Source organism: Arachis ipaensis, chromosome B10, assembly GCF_000816755.2.
Source record: "Arachis ipaensis cultivar K30076 chromosome B10, Araip1.1, whole genome shotgun sequence".
Lineage (NCBI taxonomy): Eukaryota > Viridiplantae > Streptophyta > Magnoliopsida > Fabales > Fabaceae > Arachis > Arachis ipaensis.
The window spans coordinates 109,531,256-109,552,324 of record NC_029794.2 but is presented as its reverse complement, the minus strand read 5'-3'; the positions used below and the strand labels follow the sequence as shown (position 1 = coordinate 109,552,324).

At 37.1% G+C, this 21,069-nt stretch overlaps 1 long non-coding RNA gene and 1 pseudogene across 1 annotated transcript; one reads left to right on the top strand and one right to left on the bottom strand.

The window, feature by feature from the left end:
• The window catches only part of LOC107620935, a 50,362-nt pseudogene extending 33,762 nt beyond the window's left edge, over positions 1–16,600 (top strand).
• Positions 13,771–14,746, bottom strand: LOC110267785. The gene is made up of 3 exons (XR_002355697.1): positions 14,736–14,746; positions 14,529–14,633; positions 13,771–13,783 (listed from the first exon to the last, which is right to left on the bottom strand). It is a non-coding gene; the product is annotated as an uncharacterized LOC110267785 (long non-coding RNA).

The window sequence follows — 21,069 nt, the reverse complement described above, 5'->3', positions numbered from 1 at the left end:
TGAAACTACTCAACACACTAATCACGGCATCGAATGGAAATAAAGGTAATTAAAATAATTATTTTTTAAAGCTTAGGAAACATGTTTTTCATTTACATCACATAATAAGGAAAGGAAAGTAAAACCATGCAATTAATGTGAATAAGTAGGTGAAGGATTGTATAAATCACTCAAATTAAGCACAAAAGAACTCATGAAATATGGGTTTATCAACCTCCCCACACTTAAACACTAGCATGTCCTCATGCTAAATCCAAGGTAAATAATTAAGGTTAAAGTGATGGAATGTCATGCAATGCAACCTAATTTAAATGCAACTACCTAAATGAATGATGCATCATGCAACTATAATTTATTCACTCATATATAAAGCTTACATGTAGTCAAGTTAATTCACATTCTCAAGGAGTCATGTATATATATAGCCAACCCTTAAATAATAAAGCATTTTAGCAAATGAGATGGGAAAGAAAACATTGTACAAACTTGCAAAACAATTAGTAAATTAAGTACAGATATATGTTGATGAGTTATTGAACCCTCACTGGATTTTGTGTTTACTCTTTAGTCACTTAGTGTTTATTGGGTTTATTTACTCTATTTTTCTTTTTATTCTTGCTTTCTAGAGCTTTGTTCTTCATCTAACCAATCAACAATTATAGAATATAGTTATACCAAAAAGTCATGAGGTCTTTAATTGAGGTTGTAATGGGGTCAAGGTAAAGGTAAGGATTTATGTATAAGGTCAAGTGAGCTAATAAGTGAATCCTTAATTAGACTAAGATCTCACCTAACATACATATCTAGTAGAACAAAATCTCTTTACCTAATTTCCCATATTTCCCACTTATTGTTACATACTCATGTTTTATTTTTTTTATTCCATGTGCATTGCTTTTATTTTGCATTGGGGAAATTCTTTTGTATCCCCCTTTTATTTAAATGCTGAAAAATAACTTTTTTTTTTCAAGGCACATGGCAATTATATCACTTTGATTTTCTCATGAGCATGCTTCCCAAATTTATTTTATTTCTTTTAACTTCTTTACCTTTTTGTTTCTACCATCCATGTTCCCAAAAGGTTTCCCACATTTAACTCTATTCATGATTTTCTATCTTAAGCTAACCAAAGATTCACTTGGGATTTTCTTTTATTTTTCTGCTTAAGGCTAGTAATTTGGCTAAATAGAATAAAGGGGTTTTAAAAGGCTCAAGGGGGCTAACAAGGGTGATGTAAAAGGTAGGCTATTTTGGGGTAAGTGAGCTGAAACCAAATGATGGCCTCAATCACTCTCCTGGTATGTATCTATTCTATATTCTATAATTGAACATATAGATTAAAGCAAAGTAAAGAACATCAGAATAAAAAGAAATGGAACACACAGAAATGAAATTATGGTTTGAATGCAACCATACAATTAAGCTCAAGACTCACAGGCTGTGTGTTCTCTAACTCAAGCATCATATATCATTTATATATTGTATGCAGGTTTAGTTAAAAATTCCCATTATTCTCATAAAAAAATTATTTAGGGTAGCTTTTAAAGTTTTAATGTTCCTCCTTGATGAAATGTTGTCAGCTTAACTACATCATGTAATGCTATATACAAGGTTTGTGGATTTAAATCTATTATGTTCAATTTCCTAGCTTACTTCCTTTTTATATTTTTCAATTTAAACTATACTATCTTATGCTAAAAAGGGTAAACTATACTAATTAATCCACTAATAAATCAGAATCGCAAACTAAACTAAATAACTAAAATAAACTAAATGGCTAAAATATGAACTAAAGATGCAAAATACAGAAAATAGAGTAAAAATACATAAAAGCAATGTATAAGTACTCAGAAAATAACAATAAAAAGAAAAATACAGAAAAATATCAAAAATAAAAGAAAAAAGTATGTAGTGGTTCACCAAAATAAACGCCAGAGATGGCGACCTCCCCACACTTAAAAGGAAGCATCGTCCCCGATGCTCAATCAAGCCGGGTGTGAAGGAGTGTCATCACTGGGAGGGATGGTAGCTGGAGTCTCAGTGGTGGTGGTGGGCTGAGGGTCTGGCTGCTGTGGAGGAGGTGCTGACTGGATTGGGATCTCATGATCCGCAGCCTCAATCTGATGTGGGACCACTACCTGTGGTGCGGCTGGTGCTGCCTCCTGGGGATGGGTCTCTGCCTCGGGCGCATCCGCCTCCTCCTCAGATGCCTCGGACGGTGTGTCGGGCTCGGAGGAGATGTCACCGGATCGTATCATCAGCTTTAGGTGCTCATAGCGCCGCTTGTTGCGACGCTCCATCTGGTCAAGTCGTCAGAACAAGCGGTACACCAGATGATAGACGGGCTCTGTGGCGGGTGGAGGTGCAGTGGTAGGTGGTGCAGCAGTGGAGGAAGAGGGTCCAGCAGACGGTGGGGCTGACTCATCAGTAGCGGTGAATGGTGGTGGTCTGTGGCCCAGGGCTAAGAAGTTCTGGCTGTGCGGAATGATCTTCCTGCAATCCGCCGCTGGTGGTCTCTCATCGGCATCCTCCCATGGCACGTCAGCTCGACGGCCAAGCTGTGTAACCAGATACGGAAAAGGGAGGGTGCCTCGGACGTGGACCCTGGCCATATAGTGCCTAATGAAACATGGTAGATAAAGGTCCTTACCCTCCAGCACACACCAAAGGAGGGTGATCATAGCAGCCGGGATCTCCGTCTCGTGAGTACTCGGCATCACATAATTACTCAAGATCTGATGCCATAACCGAGCCTCATCGTTTAAGTATGCTCTCTTGATCCCTCTAGGCATGGTAGTGTCCTGACCCATCTCCTAAGGAACTATCGGGTCGAGGGCTATCCGTGTCTTTACAGCATCCCAATCAAATTGCATCTGACGCATGTCCTCCTCAGCCTTTGAATAACCATCAGGCTGATCGAACTTGGCTGGAAGCCGGAGAATGTCCTCTAAGGCCTCTTCAGTGACCAGAATTTGTTTTCCTCTCAGGTGCACTGCATCTAGGGTGGTGAGGTAGTAGTTGCAGTAGAATTTTCGGACCCAAGATGCGTTGACCTCTGTCAGTGTTCTCTCCAGAAAGAACTAGCCCCTTTGCTTGATTTGCTCAGTGGTGTACTGCTGAAGGGCTTCTAGAATCTTCAGAGTTCATTCCAGGTATAGATTTCTGGAGTTTGCAAAAGCCGGGTACTTCAGTTCATAGTACCGGTTTGCAAATTTGATAGGATCATTTGCAGGGAGCAGCTGGTCAGCTTTCTCCTGCTGTGTGAAGTTCTTCTCCCGCCATGAAGAATCATGCATTAGAGCAATGATGGACTGAGAGGAATCTCCTCGCTTGCGCTTGCCAGTAGCCTTGCCTTTGCCTTTTTTCTGTGAGGCAGACATCCTGAAAAACAGAAAACCAGGATATGGATAAAATAGGAAAGCAAATAGGCAATTAAACAAAGAAAAATCAAAGCGGCAAAGAAGAAATAGAATAAGGAAAATGAGTAAATAAAATGTGATTGAATTTACGTTAAATGGAAAAATAATCAATATGCCATGGGGAGAAAGTTAGAGGAAAGTGAAAATAATCAGAAAATAGAGTAAAAGGGTTAGTATGGTTAAAATTTGAAAAAGAAATTAGTAAATTAAAGTTAGTGAGTTAGTAAAGTGTGGGTTAAAGTAAGTGGCATAGAAAAATTCCATATAACAAGGATTCACAGGTAAGAATAGAAGTACTCATAATCGAACAAGGAAAACAGGGTGGTGCTGATTCGAATAGAAATAAAGAAAGCAAAAATTGGAATCAGTGAATCACAAATGCAGTTTATGAACCAGGAAATCAAAGAGGATAAGAAAGTCTGCCATAGCATTCATGAAATGGTTTGGGTAAAGCAGAGTAAAACAAAGTTCAGAAATGCCAAACCAAAACATGAATGAAAACAATTTTAAAAAATTTGGGCAGCATTCCGACTAAAATTGGATTGTCCCGGAAAATAAACAGCAATCAAAGCAGTTCATATGAATTAAAAACTTGCTGCAGTTACCAGTAATGAATAGAAACAGGAAAATTTAGAGTAACAAGCAACAATTGCAAGAAATCACAGCATATGAGCGAGGTCACAGGAATAGCAGAATTGCAGTTATGATAAAACATAAACAGGAACAGTGCAAGTAAACAGACCTAGATCCACTAACCACAGCCTAAGCTACCTAACAACCTAAAAATTCCACTACATCATGCATATCTATCTATCCTAATGATGAACAGAAACGGAAAAAATTACAGAAAAACGACGAACGGATAAAAAAAGGGTTGCGTTTTGCGGAACCTGGTAGGCGGGAAGGGTGAAACGGGGAAGAAGGTGGCTGCGGCAGCGTCCGGCGCGGTGGCGGGTCACAGTGTCGCGGTGGCAGCTGATGGATTCAGCGCCGTTTTAGCGCAACTCTCTGTCTCCTTTTGGGGTGATGTGCAATCCATGCGACGCGATCGCGTCGCTCACGCGGTCGCGTGGGATTGGTATTGTGCAAGTGACGCAATCGCATGGGGCATGCGATCGCGTGGGCCAATTTGTGCAAAACGCACAAGGGCTGCACGATTCCAGCCTAACTTTCTGTTCGTTGGATCCTTAAGCCGATATATATATCATGCGGCCGCGTGGGTCACGCGGTCGCGTGGGTGGTGTTTCTCGCAATATGACGCGATCGCATGGGGCATGCGGTCGCGTCGTGCACCCTTTTTTTTTATATATGCATGAAAAATGCAGAATACAATTATTAACATGAATGCTATGCATGATTCCAGGTTTAATAAATTAATATTGAAAAAGGAAAAAAAATGAAAGCAATTAACAAGAAATAAATTGAAAAAGAAGCGACCATACCATGGTGGGTTGTCTCCCACCTAGCACTTTTAGTTAAAGTCCTTAAGTTAGACATTGGAGGAGTATCCTGTTATGGCGGCTTATGTTTAAATTCGTCTAAAAATCTCCACCAGTGCTTGGAATGCCAATAGCCTCCGGGGTCCCAAACCAAGCATGCAAAGCTTCTAAGCAGCTCCAAACAGATTTTCAGGCTCCCGGGACGACGAATGTCAGGATAGAGTCCAGGGGTCCATGCCTTGCTTTTAAATCCGCCTCCGTCTTGATCTACATGTTTCCATTCGGGCGGGTTAAAAAGTAGAATCTCACCGTGGTGACCAAACGTTCTCCGTGATCCATGCAATTTAGCATGATACCAGTCCGTGTACTTTGAGGTGAAGCGTGGAACCTTATTGAACCTTGTGCACCAGCTCTGAGTACGAGCCATTTCCCTCTTATTTTTAAAGCCGCAAAGAGCTCTAAGCTGGCCATCTGTTTCAAGCAAACCATATTCAAGCGAATAAGTAAAGTTATAAGTTAAGGATTGTACCCACTTGAAGCTTGTATTAGGTGGTAATGGCCTTGGGATAGGTGTTTCTAGTGATTCTGCAAGTTCCGTTTCCTTGTGCTCTTCTGTGAATTCCTCCACTTCTTTGCAAAGATCTTCAATTGTATCTGTGTCCTGGTCAAAGTCTTCTATGTCTTCCTCATCACTTGAATCATAAATTGGAGGTTGAGAGAAATCTACCTCTGCATCATCTTCATATTCACTTGGGGAAGATTCTTCGATCTCAGAGAATTCACTTGCGGATGCAAGTTCATCACCAAAAGAGCTAGACTTGTGACTATCATCATTAAGGGAAATTGCTTCTTGGATTATTTCGTCTGATTCTTCATAAACGACTTGCCTTGGAGAAATATTCTCCTTAGCATCAACTGTAGCATCCTGGACGGAGTTTTCCTCAATTCTGGATTCCCATGGAAGTTCAGCATCTCCTAGGTCTTGAACCAACTCTTCTTCTTGAACAAAGACAGCTTCTTCTAATTGTTCTAGTATAAATTCATTCTCTATCTTGTCCACTGGAGTTTCTGGCAATTCCTTCGTGCTCTGCTCTTCATTGGGCTGTCCACATGGAGCTGTGGCTAATCCTTGTGTATTTGAGCGCCTAGAAGCCCATTGAATCATCGCTTGCTCCAGTTGTTGAATGGTTGTTTGAAACTTAATTACTGTTTCCCTTAGGCGATCCTCTGCTTCTCGGGTTGCTGGACTTGGACATGATACAAAGGAAAGTGGTGGTGATTGGGGGTGATTGGATTGGTATTGGGGTAAGGATGGATCATATGGTGGCGAATGGTGAAGAGAAGCTTGTGAGTGTGGTGGTTCAAGGTTATGTTGAAAGGATGGTTTATATGCACGGGGTGGGGCTTGTTGGTAGTTACAAGGTTGTCCACCATATCCTTCAGCTGGGTATGCACGGTAGAATGGTCTTTGTCCAGGATATCTTGGAGGGTGTTGCTGCCTAAAGGGTTGATTAGATCCTCTTGGCTCCATCCATCCTTGATTGGCCTGACCTTGATGCATGTTCCTGCTGTAACTTCTATTTCCTTCAACAAAATTAGAACCAAACTCAAAGCGAGAGGGGTGAGAGTTCATAGTAGCAATTAAAGATAAAAGGAAAAACAAAAATAAATAAACAAGTAAAAGAAAAATATTTACAATAACCAATAATAAGGCACACGTTAGGAGCTCCCCGGCAACGGCGCCATTTTGATGTTAGGATTTTTGCCAGTAAAGAATGTCATAAAAAATAGTCGCGTTGTAGATATAGTATCTAAACCGACAAAAATCCCTTCGTACAAACGTTTTGGGTGTCACAAGTAACAAACCCCTTTAGAAATTATTAACCGAGTATTCAAACCTCGGGTCGTCTTCTCAAGGAACTGCGAGGAAGTATGCTCTTATTATTGGCTATAAAGGTTGTAAGCGGGGTTTAAAAGGTGAGAAGCAAGTAATTCAAATGACAAGTAAAGTAATTGGCAATTAAAATAAATAAATACTGTAAAGCAGACTTTTGGCAAGGTAAGAGAAATTAGAGGTCCAACTTAGTTATCTCTCTCAACTATAATGAAAGTTGAATCTAAACTCCACTTGATCAACATGTATTAGGGCAAAGGAAAGTCAAGGGACTAATTAAATTGACCTTTGAATCCTATTTATTTCCTAAGAAAAGGTTGGGATTACTTAAGTTCAGCTCAATTAGCAAGATAACGTTTATCAATTATGTTGAGTTTAATAACTGTTGAGTTACTGAATTCTTAACCAGGACCAAAAGGGGAAAAAGTAAAATTGCTGGAATAATAAAAATATCCTTAGATGGGAAGCAATGGTAACTTAAATCAAAGAGAACAATCATAAACTGAAAATACCTCAAATATAGGTGAAGGTTGGAACTAACACACCTGTCTAATACTCTGGCTAAACTATCGAAGCAAAGGTTAAAGGAATCACCATATACGCTAAAATCATCCATAAAAACTTCCATACAACTCTTGATAAGATCTGAAAAGATACTCATCATGCATCTTTGGAAAGTAGCCGGTGCATTATATAAGCCAAAAGGCATCCTCTTATATGCATACGTTCCAAATGGACATGTAAAAGTAGTCTTTTCCTGATCTTCAGGAGCTATATGAATTTGAAAATAGCCTGTATAACCATCTAAAAAGCAGTAAAGGGATTTACCTGACAAGCGATCAAGCATCTGATCAATAAATGGCAAGGGGTAGTGATCCTTGCGAGTAGCTTGGTTGAGACGCCTGTAATCAATGCAAACTCTCCATGAATTATGCACTCTAGTTGTTAGGAGCTATCCATGCTCATTCTTCACTGTTGTGACTCCAGACTTCTTGGGTACCACTTGTACTAGACTGACCCATTCATTGTCTGAGACGGGGTAGATGATGTCTACTTCAAGTAGCCTGGTTACTTCTTTCTTGACAACTTCTAAGGTGGTGGGATTCAATCTTCTTTGGGGTTCACGGACAGGTCTTGCTCCCTCTTCTAAGAATATTATGTGCTCACAAACTTGAGGGCTGATGCCTACTATATCCGCCAAGCTCCACCCAATTGCTTTCTTGTGTCTTCTCAGCACACTGAGCAGTTGCTCCTCTTGTTGGGAAGTGAGTTCCCCTGCAATGATAACTGCGAGCTTCTGATTATCCTCAAGGTAAGCATACTTGAGGTGGGGGTGGAAGGGGCTTTAATTCTAATATCTGCTCATGGCTAGGCTCTGGATCATCTGGAGCTAGTGATAATGGCAAAGTATCCTCATTGTGCTCAGAGGGTGTTCCCACACTTGGACCTTGCTCCATGTGCCTCTCTTCTACTTCTTCTTGGTGAACTTCAGCTACAGTTTCATCAATGATGTCGCACTGGAAGATAGAATGATCTTCCGGAGGGTGCTTCATAGCTTCATTTAAACTGAAACTCACTGCTCTGCCATCTATCTCAAAGGAGTAAGTTCCTGAGAAGGCATCCAGCTTGAACTTCGAAGTCTTCAGGAATGGCCTTCCAAGTAGGATTGAAGATGGTCTTCCTGAGTCATCAGGGGGCATTTCCAAAATATAGAAGTCAATGGGAAATGTGAGCCCCTTAATGCTCACCAGCACGTCTTCAACAATTCCAACCACTGTGATGATGCTTTTATCTGCTAAAACAAAATGAGCTGCCGACTTTTTTAAGGGAGGGAGCCTTAAGGCATCATATATAGACAATGGCATAATACTCACGCACGCTCCTAAATCACACATGCGGTTAGAAAATATTACACCCCCAATGGTACAGTTAACCATGCATGGACCTGGATCACTACATTTTTCAGGTATACCTCCCATTAAAGCAGATATAGAACTACCTAAAGGAATAGTTTCTAATTCATTAATTTTATCCTTATGTATGCATAAATCCTTCAGAAACTTTGCATATTTAGGTACTTGTTGAATAACATCAAAAAGGGAAATAGTTACCTCAACCTTTTTGAAAATTTCTACCATTTTGGGATCAAGTTCCATCTGCTTCCTAGACTTCCTTGCAAGGTGTGGAAATGGAACAGGAATGGCGCCACTTATAGCTTCTGCATCCTTTGGTGCTCCATTCCTTGGCTGTGCTACTTCTTCTTCAACCATGTCTTGTGCTTCCTCTTCCTCTTCAGCATCTTCTACTTCAACTATGTCTTCAACTAGGGCGTGTTCTTGTGGGCTTGGCTCCTCCTGATTCCTCTCTTGCAGTGTGGTTCCGGACCTCAAAGTAATGGCATTGATGCCACCCTTGGGGTTGGGTAAAGGTTAAGAAGGAATTCCATTGGAGCTTGAAGGCTGATTATTGGAAGTATTCATTGATCCAATTTGTGAGGCAAGAGCTTGTACAGCAGAGATTAGACCGTTCAAGGTGGAGCTAAGTGTGTTCTCTATGGCCTTTTGTCTTTGCTCAATAGACTGAAGCATTTTCATCATGAGAAGAAGAAGAAGGGTAAGTGATCTGAGGGGCCTGCTATTGGTTGTTCTGAGGTGCTTGGGACTGCCTTAAGTGAGGTGCTCTGTAGGGCTGATTTTGGTTCTGCTATCTGTTGTTGTTATTCCACCTCTGATTTCTATTGTTGTCTCTACCTCCTCTGTTGTAGTTGTACCTCCAACCTTGGTTAGAATTATCCCTCTATCCCTGGTTGGAATGGTCTCTCCATCCCTGGTTGGAGTTGTCTTGCCAACCTTGGTTGTAGTTTCCACCTTAGTTGTAATTGCCTTCTTGTTGATTATACCCTTGATTTGGTCGGTCATAGAAATTATGAGTGGCTGCTACGGTGTTGTCCTCTTGTTGGAGTTGTGGACACTCATCAGTGTAATGACTATAATCAGTACATATTCTGCATACTCTCTGAGGGACTAACTGTTGACTTTGTTGTGGTGGGGGAGGCTGAGGTTGTTGTTGATTTAGCTGTATTTGCTTCAGTAGGTTGGTCATATCACATATGCTCTGTGTAAGAGCAGAAGTTTCAGTGCTAGAGGAAACCTCTGCAACAGCCTTTGAGTGGTTGTTCCTGTGCCTGTGATTCCGAGTGGACTCAGCTAGGTCACTGATCAGTTGCCACGCTTCATCTGCGGTCTTGTACTTTTTCAGAGAACCATTACTTGCACCATCTAATGTAGTCTTATCTCAAGGCTTCATGCCTTGAGTGAAGTAGCTGATCAACACTAACTTGTCAATCATATGATGGGGCATGTGTCCAGAAGATTCTTGAAGCGTTCCCAGTACTCATAAAGAGTCTCTGATTCACCTTGAATAATGCAAGAGATCTCTTTCCTTAGTCTATCTGTAACTTTAGCTGGAAAATATTTTTCCAGGAATTCTCTCATGAGCGTATCCCAGTTAGTAACGGTTGCTTCAGGTTGAGTGTAGTACCACTCTCTCACCTTTCCCTCAAGAGAAAACGGGAAGGTGGTTAGCAAAATAGAAGTTTCATCTGCACCATGACGCCTAACAGTAGAACAGGCTGTCTGAAAGTCCCTTAGGTGCTTGATAGGCTCCTGAGCAGGTAAGCCATGAAACTTGGACATCAAGTTGATTAGTGCAGTCTTCAGTTCAAAATCTGCAGCCAGATTTGGATGACGCACTTGATACGGTTGCAGAGTAAAGTTTGGGGCTCCTGCCTACTGGAGGTTGATCTTCCTGGGTGCCGCCATGTTACCTGCACGTAAATCAACTGAATTAGTAGTAGAGGAGCTTGTTTCTTCCTCACATGGCGGTTTAGATTCGCACTCAGATGAGACTGGTGAATCGATAACAATCACTTCACCACCCTCAGAGGCTAACCTACGCCGAGCTCGCCTAATACGTGAAAGAGTTCTTTCAATTTCAGGATCAAATGCGGCTAAGCTCGGATCAGGCAGTGAACGCGTCATTCAATGAAAGAAACATACAGCTCAGGGTAATAAAATAAAATAAAATATGCAAAAATTAAAAATATGTACACTAATTAATAATTTAGCACACAATTGCAACTCCCCGGCAACGGCGCCAAAAATTGATGGGTAGCGGAAGTCATCCAATTAAGAAATCAATATAGAAATATGTTGCGAGTATAGTTCTTAACCAGCAAAAATCTACTCATCAATTTAGAAAGGTTGTCACAAAATTAGAATAAAAATACTGCGAGTATGAATCCCAGGTCATCTCCCAACAAGTTGGCAAAAAGGGTGCTATGTTGTTAATCAGGGGTTTTCCGAGAAATTTGAGAGTTGAATGACAGAAAATAAATAATTGTAAATTAAAAGGGAATTATATATTCTAATTAAAAAGCCTTGACTGTGGGGGAATGATTAATTGGAAGTTCTATCCTTGTTGGAATTTTCTCAAGTGTAGTATAAAGAGGTTGTTATTTTCACTTAGTTAACCCTTACTAAATAAAGGAAAGTCAAGTGATTGAGCTAACTCTTATTCGCAAATCCTAATCCTCTCCCTTGGAAAGGTCTAGCGTTATTAAATAGAGAATTAGCCAACAACTTCCAATTTAACTAATCACTTGAGCATTCCGACTCAAGTGTCTCCTTTTAATCAACCCCCATGTCAAGTTGGGAGTCTACTCCATCAACATGGATACCATCTTCGTTGTTGGGAGTAGGGAATAGAAAAGAGACATGATAATCAAATTAATTGGAAGTAATTAAACAAATGATAAAATTTAAATGGAAAAATATTGCTTACATTAATAAATTCTAAAAGTAATCCAATTGTAACTCTAAACAAGAATTAAGAATATAGAATAATAAAGGAGTAAGAAAACAAACTAGAATAGTGTCTTCAACGGAGGTGATGACTCTTCAATATCCAAAAGCAAAAGCATAAAACTAATAAACTATGAATGTAAAGAAAACCTAGAGAAAGAGTAATTTCTCTCAAGATTCAGATCTAAAAACTAAAACTACGCTAATGAGAATCTGTGTTGAGTCTCTGCTTGTTCCCTAGCTCTAGTATGTGTTTCTGGGCCAGAAACTGGGTCTAAACTCGGCCCAAAATCACCCCCAGTATTTTCTGTTATTTCTGCAGATTGCGCATGTCACGTGTACGCGCCAGTCACGCGTACGCGTCGCTGGTCTTCTTCGCGTGTCACGCTTACGCGTCAAGCACGCGCACGCGTCGTCTAGCAGAACTTCAATTCACGCATACGTGTCAGGTACACGCATGCGTCACTGTAAAAATCTTCAGATCACGCGCACGCGTGAGCTATGCATGCGCGTCGATACTCGCTGGTTGTCTCCTTTATTTCTTGTGCTCCTTCCATTTTTGCAAGCTTCCTCTCCATCCTCTAAGCCATTCGATCACGGCATCGAATGGTATATAGGGGGATTAAAATACACAAATTAGGGCTTAGGAAGCAAGTTTTCAACCATAAAACAAAACTAGAAAGGAATTATAAAATCATGTAAATCATATGAATAAGTGGGTAAGGACTTGATAAAAACCACTCAATTGAGCACAAGATAAACTATAAAATAGTGGTTTATCAATTCCCGATATATCCCATGAACAAATTTGAGCCCTGGTAAGAGAAAAAACTGAGAAAACCATATATTGGAATCAGAAACCATAGCTAGATTCTCTTTTTATTTCTTTTTCCAATGTGTTACCTGCTTCACTATAGTGACAGTCGTGCTCCCACTACAAATTAGTTTTAAATAATTACATGCAGTGGAAAGAGGACCAATATGAATATCATCTGCAAGAGAAAGTAAAAAGTTTCATAAATAAAATATAGATGGTAGCAGAAGAAGAAATTAAGGACAGACCTAAGTCAAGCTCGAAATCATCAAGTGGATCAACTGTGTCTGATGAAGGCTTTAAGAAGGGAGGATTTGAGAATATTTATTCTAGATTCTCCAAAATATTAGGATGAGCTGATTGATTTGCATTTGGATCTGTTTTTCTCGTGGTGAAGTTCTTGACAAAATTAGCAAAGACAGAAGTTGTTCCCTGTGGCAAGGAAAGTTGAATTAAAAATCCTGGAAACTGTAATGAAAGAACCAAAAGCACAAAAAGCCTGAAAATTTTGGACCTGTCTTTCATTTTGGCTTGGAGATTGGCTCACAATAACATCAACAGCAGCTTGGAGAACTTTATCATGAAGACATGGAAAAGACTCCAGAATCCTAAAAGTTTATGTTTTAAAATTGAGTGTACACATTATTGAATCTGTAAATATGACTTTCTTTATAAATTTTATATAGGCTAATCACATTCAGCAAATTTACATGACGAAAGAAAGATACCAGAACTCATTTTGCCATGTCAGAAGTGATATTGAAGCAATTTCATTCCCATTGACCTATATAAAAAGTTGAAAACAAGATAACCATTAGTCTGATTACAAATGCCCCAGAATCAACATATCTAAAATCACCTTCCACATTCATAGTCTCATGGTTTCCATTTACCTAGATCAGGCAGATTCAATTATGGAAAGTTAATTGAAAATTTAAATAGCAGAAGGTAATAACAAGATTCTTAAAATTTTACAAATAGGAATTATTTTCTATTCCTTTCTCCAAGCTTAAGGGATTATTCCAAGTTCTAACATACAAGTTATTTTTTAAAATTAATTTTAAAATACAAGAGAAGATCAATCTACGTTTCTAGTATTTCTATAAAATATCAATCCATAGAAAAGAAATCCAGCACATCATTGCTTTACTTATCAAATTCTAATTCTATACACATTGGCAAAAGACTAGTGACTCAAATTAAAATTAAAGTTTAAAACTAAAAGCTACCGGTTTCTAAAAATAGGACACATACCGTTTCTCCACCAGTCCATAAGTCTTGATCATCAGAACTCAATACACCAGCCATTTCAAGTGCAGATCTAGCCAACTTAAGATCTCCATGTAGATCTCCAACTATTAAACGAAAATTGGCTCCGGTGAGATATATAAGAGACAAAAAGCATGCATTGCTGAAAAACATTATGTCTAAAACTAATTAACAAGAAAAAAACCTATAAGCATGTTAATAGAATCAATCAATGGAAAACATCCCCATCCATTGAAACTTTCACTTTGACATTGAGAATTTCATACTAGAGTTCCACCATATAAAAGAATCAAATCAAATAAAGCATGTATGCAGTTCATCATATAGTCTGAAATTTTCAATAAAAGCAATTAGTAGTAAAATAAGTGCATTGCTGATCCTATAAGAATTCCATCATGAAATACTTGACAGTAGATGCACATAAAGATGTGCTTAAGAGATCAAAGATTTACACGTCATTTTCTAAGAGATTACTTCCACTTAGCTAACTCCAATTAGGTTACTCCAGTTCAACTTTAAACAAAAGAATTATTATTCTACATTTGCTAGGGGAAAAAATTCATGAGGAAGACAGGATGAATATGATCCCCATTTTGAAAATGCAAATAAATATTATTTCAAGCATTCAACCAACAAGCTTAAGGGTCTTCCTAATAAGAACAAGCCATTTTCTTGCAGGGCTATTGTCTTCTGTTCCCAAAATGTTACCACCAATAAGAGGTACAATTTCTTGAAACCAGAGGCCCAAAAAAATGCAAAAAATTTCTCAGCAAGAAATGTTGCAGAACAAAAGGTGACTTGCACATTATACAACCGGCATTAGTAATTTACCCAAGAACATAGATATCAGCGGGTGGAGAGGTGTGAAGCCAATCTTCAAGGTTCAAATAACTTGGAGGTGACTTCCCTGCTACATTCCAAGTGGCAACAAAGATTCTGCATGCAGAAGGAATAAAGAACTCAATAAAATAGAAGATCCTTAGTTATTGTTGTTAGAAGAAGATAGTTTAGTACAACACAGAGCTACATGAACCATACCTATAATTATAAAATCTTTTCCAACTATTTTATTTAAAACCAAGGAAAGAGAAAGTAATGTGATTGATGACAAAATTTAAAATACCTCAAAAGATATTTAGCACAGCTTATTCCAGTATCCTTTGAAATTAGATAATCAAGAAGCACTTGGTGATCATAATGTATCTGTAGATCAACAAGTTAAAGACAACATAATCAATAGATAATATCTTTTACTTCTTTTTAACTAAATAATAAAATGGATAAAATTGGGGAACCTATCTGCGTGCTATGGCTATATTAACACTTGCCTCTGAAAGAAATAGGTGGAAAAGGTGCAGGTGGAAAAGTATATATAGCTGTGAAGAATTTACCTGAATCAGTGAACAATATATTCCTCTTTTATTAATTTTAAAAAATTCTGTAGTAGAAAGTAGAAAAAATACTTTAAAGCCTTCAAGGTCTTTACCTGAATCAGTAGAAAGTAAAAACCTACCTGCTACCAGGTACCAACCCCAGCAAGAAAGGAAAGTGAAAACAGAAAACCTAATCTAATCCTATTTCTCAGCTATTCAGAATCAAAACCTAATCTAATCCTATTTTAACAACCTAAAAATCCAATAATCAGAAAACAAATCTAACTAAAGTAATTACTAAAATCAAACTAACTAAACAAAATTAATTTAACTCAAAAGAAATTAAAAGAATTTTGAAACCAAAACCTGGTCTCTACGGTTCGAACAGGGGGAAAGAGAGAGGTGGAACCGCGGCTTACGGAGGAACCGATTTTGGTCGCCACAAGGCTAGGGCTTGCGCGAAGGTAGCTGCGGCATTGACTGGAGGAGATGATGGCTGTAGTGCTGAGAAGATATGCGAGCTTGAGCGGCGGTGGTGGTGGAGCTTGAGGTTGCTTTGTTCTACAAACGAGAAAGAACGAGAGAGACAGGGGCTGTGTTCTACTGGTTCAGTATTTAAAAAAGAGGAGAAGAATGAGAAGGTAGCTGCGGCGGTTAGGGTGGCCGGCGGTGGCGCTGTGGGTGAGGAAAGGAGAAGAAGAAGCTCGTCGACAGAGAGGGGATTGCTAGGTTTAGCTCCTTTGATTTGGTGCTGTGAATGAACGGAGCTCGGGCACAAAGGATCATAAACGCGAATATCAACATTTTCGACGGAAAAATTTTAAATTACAGACAGATTTTCCGTCTGTAATAATTTAATAAAATGCAGCATTTTTGTTTATTTAATTACAGACGGATTTTCCGTCTATAACCATTTTCCACGAAAAAAATTAATTTTTTCGATAGAATTATCGACGGATTCTCTTTTTCGTCTATAATTTATACTAATTCATTTGTTTTTTGTTTTCCAACAAAAAATCCTCTAAAATTTCGTCTGTATTTCCGTGGGATAAAATCCGTCTAAAATATCCATCTGTAATAACTAGTTTTCTAGTAGTGCATTTTTTATCACGATGGTAATTTATTGGAAACATGCTCTAAATTTGAGAGTGAAAGCAAATTGATTTCAGATGCATGGACTCAACTCTTTAAATATATGCATATGGCTGGTAGATCTATAGAAAAACTACAACTTGTCATAAATAGAGATTTAGAAATTAAATAACAACTACCTAAAATGAAAGGTGATCTCATCTCACACAAGAAGGATGAGTTAGAGTCTTTTGTTAGTATTCATATTTCTAAAAAAATTGACATTCTTCCTCCTAAACATTCAAACACCAATAGGATGTGAAAAGTGTATTAAAGGTGATGATAAAGAAAAGGCAATTGAAGTATTGAACAACAGCAAAAGAAAACAAGACTTTGCAAGCTTGTAAGCAATTTGCACATCATAATAGTTGAAATTGCCCTACCAAAACCTCCTCCTAAAGTTAGTAAGAAGACTTGTTATGAGAATTAGTTACTCTTTTCTTAATGACTTAATTTAAATACTTGTTCAACGTGAAATTAGAAATAGTTAATTATACATATGTTTAAAACTAACGCTAATCTATTTTTTGTTTTCTGTTACAGGAAAATTAGTACTACATACGAGAAATAATTGCTTTTGCTGGGAAGAGAGGCATATATTATTCATATCTTATTTTAGCTTTTCCTTTATGATTGTATTCAATATTTTTTTTATGAGTTGTGGTATGTTGTTGGTGAGGTGATACATGTATGATGGGTGAGAATAATTTTATTGTGATTGAGCTTGTACTATTCATATTGTAATTATTATGGCTTTGAGACTCATATGACACTTGATTTGTCCTTGATGGCAATGCTGAAGGGATGGGTCACATGTCATTGCTTTCTTTTTCTCGATCAGAATCGAAATATAACTTTGAAGTATTGTGACATTACTATTTTATTATTTATTTATTTATTCTCTTTTTTAATAGTTATATTCTATATTAATTTAGATTTTAGCCCATCATAAGCCAATTTTTTTTACAAATAGAGATACTTTTAGCCTAATAGTTTCAAATTATAAAAATCTAATAAAAAATTTAGAAGTAGTCAGATAACACATGTTAAGAAATGCAAATAAAGTAACATACTTGTTAGTCAAATTAGCAATTAGCCAACCAAATAAAGTGTAGTTAAAAATGACTCTATTTGATATCACTAAGTTGGCTCTTCTTGATATAATGAGCTTAGTCCTTCTTCATTAATGAAGATAATTTTTATTTTAAAAAATATAAAGTAAATACAAAAAATATAAATACAATAAAAATCAAATTTTATCTGTATCAAACTAATATAGAAAATCGGTGAAAGAGTTTTGATATTTTCTGGTTTCTCTTGCATTATCCTGGATAAAAATCAGAAAATTTATCCTTGTGAATAATATTTAGCAAGATGAAAAAGGGTGAGGGTTTCACGCTGAAGTAGAAGATATTCGAGCAAAATTGAGAAGTAGAACAAGAAGAATGGACAATATACCAATCAATTACTACTATGGTGACAACAATAGCGACACTCAGACCATAGAGTCATGGTTGCAGGGAGCCAGGGACTAGTAGAGGGCGACGATAGCAACTAACAATGCAGAGACTAGAGGGGACCAATGATGCAAGGAGGAGCGACGACAGTGACGAGAATTAGGAGAGTGATGACAACAAGGAGATCAGTGAAGGAAACAACATAGTAAGAAGAGATTCAAAAATTAGGATTTAATTTTTAGTATCCAATGCAAAGAAGAGAACACAGTGGAAAGAGGAAAAATGTGAGAGAAAGAGCAGTAATCTAGCTTTTAAAGCAGGTTTAATCTTGGCCATTAAATTCAATCCAATGGTAATAATTGCATTCTCACATTCTCATATAAAAATATATTCTCATTGGATATATCCCGTGTATATATATATGCACACACACTAAAAACTTATTCTTCAAAATCTATTTGAATCACTGTTACTTAAACCATGATATTAATTTTGTATTTGTTCCAGGATATAGTAAAATTTCATAAACAAAAGTTATTGCTAAAAGATATTTACTAAATTGCCCTAAAATAAAATAATCCAAAATAATGTTTCAATTCTTTTTTATCATGTGAACAAATTCACCATTCAAATTTTCTCCTTTAGTATAAGATGTTTTAAATTTGTATTTACACATAAATTTAAAAGAAAAATAAGTCAATGTCTACGATGAATTCATAAAAATAAAATAATAATGTTAATTAAGGGATAAATACTAATTTGGTCTCCAAAATTTAAGGTCAAAAATTAAAATCGTCTCTAACTTTATTTTTTATTTGAAATCGTCTCCAACATTTCATTTAGTATTAAAATCGTCCTTTTAATATTTTTTAGGCAAAAATATCCCTCTGATTGTTATTGGTTGTGGGACTAAGGTTTTAGTCTCTCTTTCTCTCTTCTCAACACTCATACCATTCTCTCTTCCTTCGCCAATTTTTTATTCAGCCATTCAATTCCCAATGGCTCCTGCCACTTCACCGGTGCGGTTAGCCAAGAGGCTCATCGACTTCATCTGTCGAACACAAGTGATTCACTAACATGGTTAGCAATTGTCGTTCGAGTCACCGATGAAGAAGTACAAGTCGATGGTGGGCATAATGGCAAGTGCGCTATACGCTGTTGTGGAGTGTGAAGATTACGATGACCTGAGGCTGTGAATTGCTTCCGTCGCCGTTGTCATAATATAGCTCAAAGATAGCACCTTATTCACGATCAGCGTCATCGCTAAGGCCACCAATAAAAGGGAAGAGGGAGTGGACTGTCTCTCTCTGCCTCGTGTGGTCTCTTTCTACCTCTCGTTTTCTTGTCTTTTTCTCTAGCAGCGACAATGACTCCTCCATAAGCCGGTGTCGTACTATCCTTCTCCTCATTCTTCTTTCTTCTTCTCCCCCGTTACTCCATGTCTCTTCTCTCTTTGTCCTAATTTTTTCTTTCTTTTTTTTTTTAAAAAAATGAATGTTGTGTGTTATTTTTGTTACTGAATTCGATGTTGGTGTTGAATTTAAATGATATGTTATTGAATTTGATAGTTGATATTTGGTGGAAGTAAAGGATAGTGATAGTGGTAAGAGTGGTGGTAGATGATGAAATTAAAGTCAGAACAAACATAAGGGCATTTTTGTCTGTAAAACATTAAAACGATGATTTTAATACCAAATAAAATGTTGATGACAATTCGAATTAAAAATAAGGTTAGGGATGGATTTGATTTTGACCCTAAACCCTAGGGACCAAAACAATACTTATCCCTTCAATTAAGTATAAATTAAGATTTTTCCAAGTTTCACCTTACTTAACCTCACCAAGATATTTGTACCATAGACACATATATAATATTACGACCCTAACCATCAAAATATGATAAATCAACCTAAGTCTTCAAATCAAATATCAACAAATTTAGAATATTATCAACTACTAGTGCTTTATTAAGATTAAATTTCGCTTGAAATATCATATTGACCTGACCAAAAATACTCTATCATGAATCTGCATGGCATTGTCAACTCCAAAGGAGGTGTCCTTAACTAAATTGCCATGTGTCTCAGTCTCTACTCTATCCAGGGTGCATTGACTATTTCGGCTGAATCTTCAGCTAATATCGAAAATTTCAACCTGCATAAAACAATGCATGCAGCAAATAGAAAAAAAGCTATGCTGAAATGTTAAGTACTCTTAAGTTTAGTTAGATGCTAATTTAAAAAAAAAGTATGTTGAAATGTTAAGACATTTTTTTAAAACTAAACAAAATAAGCAGCAACTACCATTTTCCTTATTAAGAGTTATAACAAATTTCTTAGCGATTTTGAAGCGAATCTTTTTTCTCTTGTAAAAAAATCTGCAAGGTGCAATTCTATAATCTTCATTTCTTTCTATAATGCAATATCCAACTCAATAAGATACTTGTTTGTATAACGCGTCTACATAATAAAAATATAGTTCAAGGTCTTTTAGATAAAACATACCATCATGTAATGATGAACTTTCTATATACAATAATTATTTATTTACCTTCAATTCAGCAAATGTGGCCTCAGAACTCTTCCCAGATGCACATGTTACAAAACATGCTTACATACCCAAACTTTTTCTGGTACTTTGATCCCCATTCATATCGTCCCTACAAGTTTTAATTTTAATGTAAGAAATAGCATTAGAGCAACTAGAATAGCATAGGTAAAGGTTATACATAGTACTCATAGTGTAACAAAAAATTTTATGGGTATCATTAGGGAGAAAACCTGCATGGTAGATTCGGTCGTCATTGTCAAATATTGGTTGAAACAAGAGCATGTTGATATAGCCTCCAACCAACACCTAACATTAACTTTATTAAATCATATGTCTCTAGCAACAGAAACTACATGTTTCAATGAAGAGAATAGAGATGCAAAAGCCATGTCTTCAGCGGATGTTGTGCCTGCACAGCATGATAAAAAGTCTTCTATTTTTATTTATCCTATTAAACTATCAAATTCTGATAACAACAATAACAACAACAACAACAACAACAATCATATCACTTCTTTATTGTAAAATAATTTTTTCTAATAATAAGTTATAAAAGAGTAAAAAAAATTATTTTTTAAACAACCAATAAAGCATCATATTTAAATTAAGATATCAAAATCCTTATCACAATATAACAAGCAAAATGATAATATATCAAAAATTATATTTTTAGATGATAGAGACAAATATAATTTCTGAATGTGGAAAAAAACCAACTTCAACGTCTTTATTATCTTCTCTCATGTCACAAATCTCGTGGTTTTATATGAACCACTATACTCTATTCTTTATCTATCTCATCATTCACGTAATATACGAGATGAGCTTCTGATGCCAATATGTACAGTTCATCATCTTTTC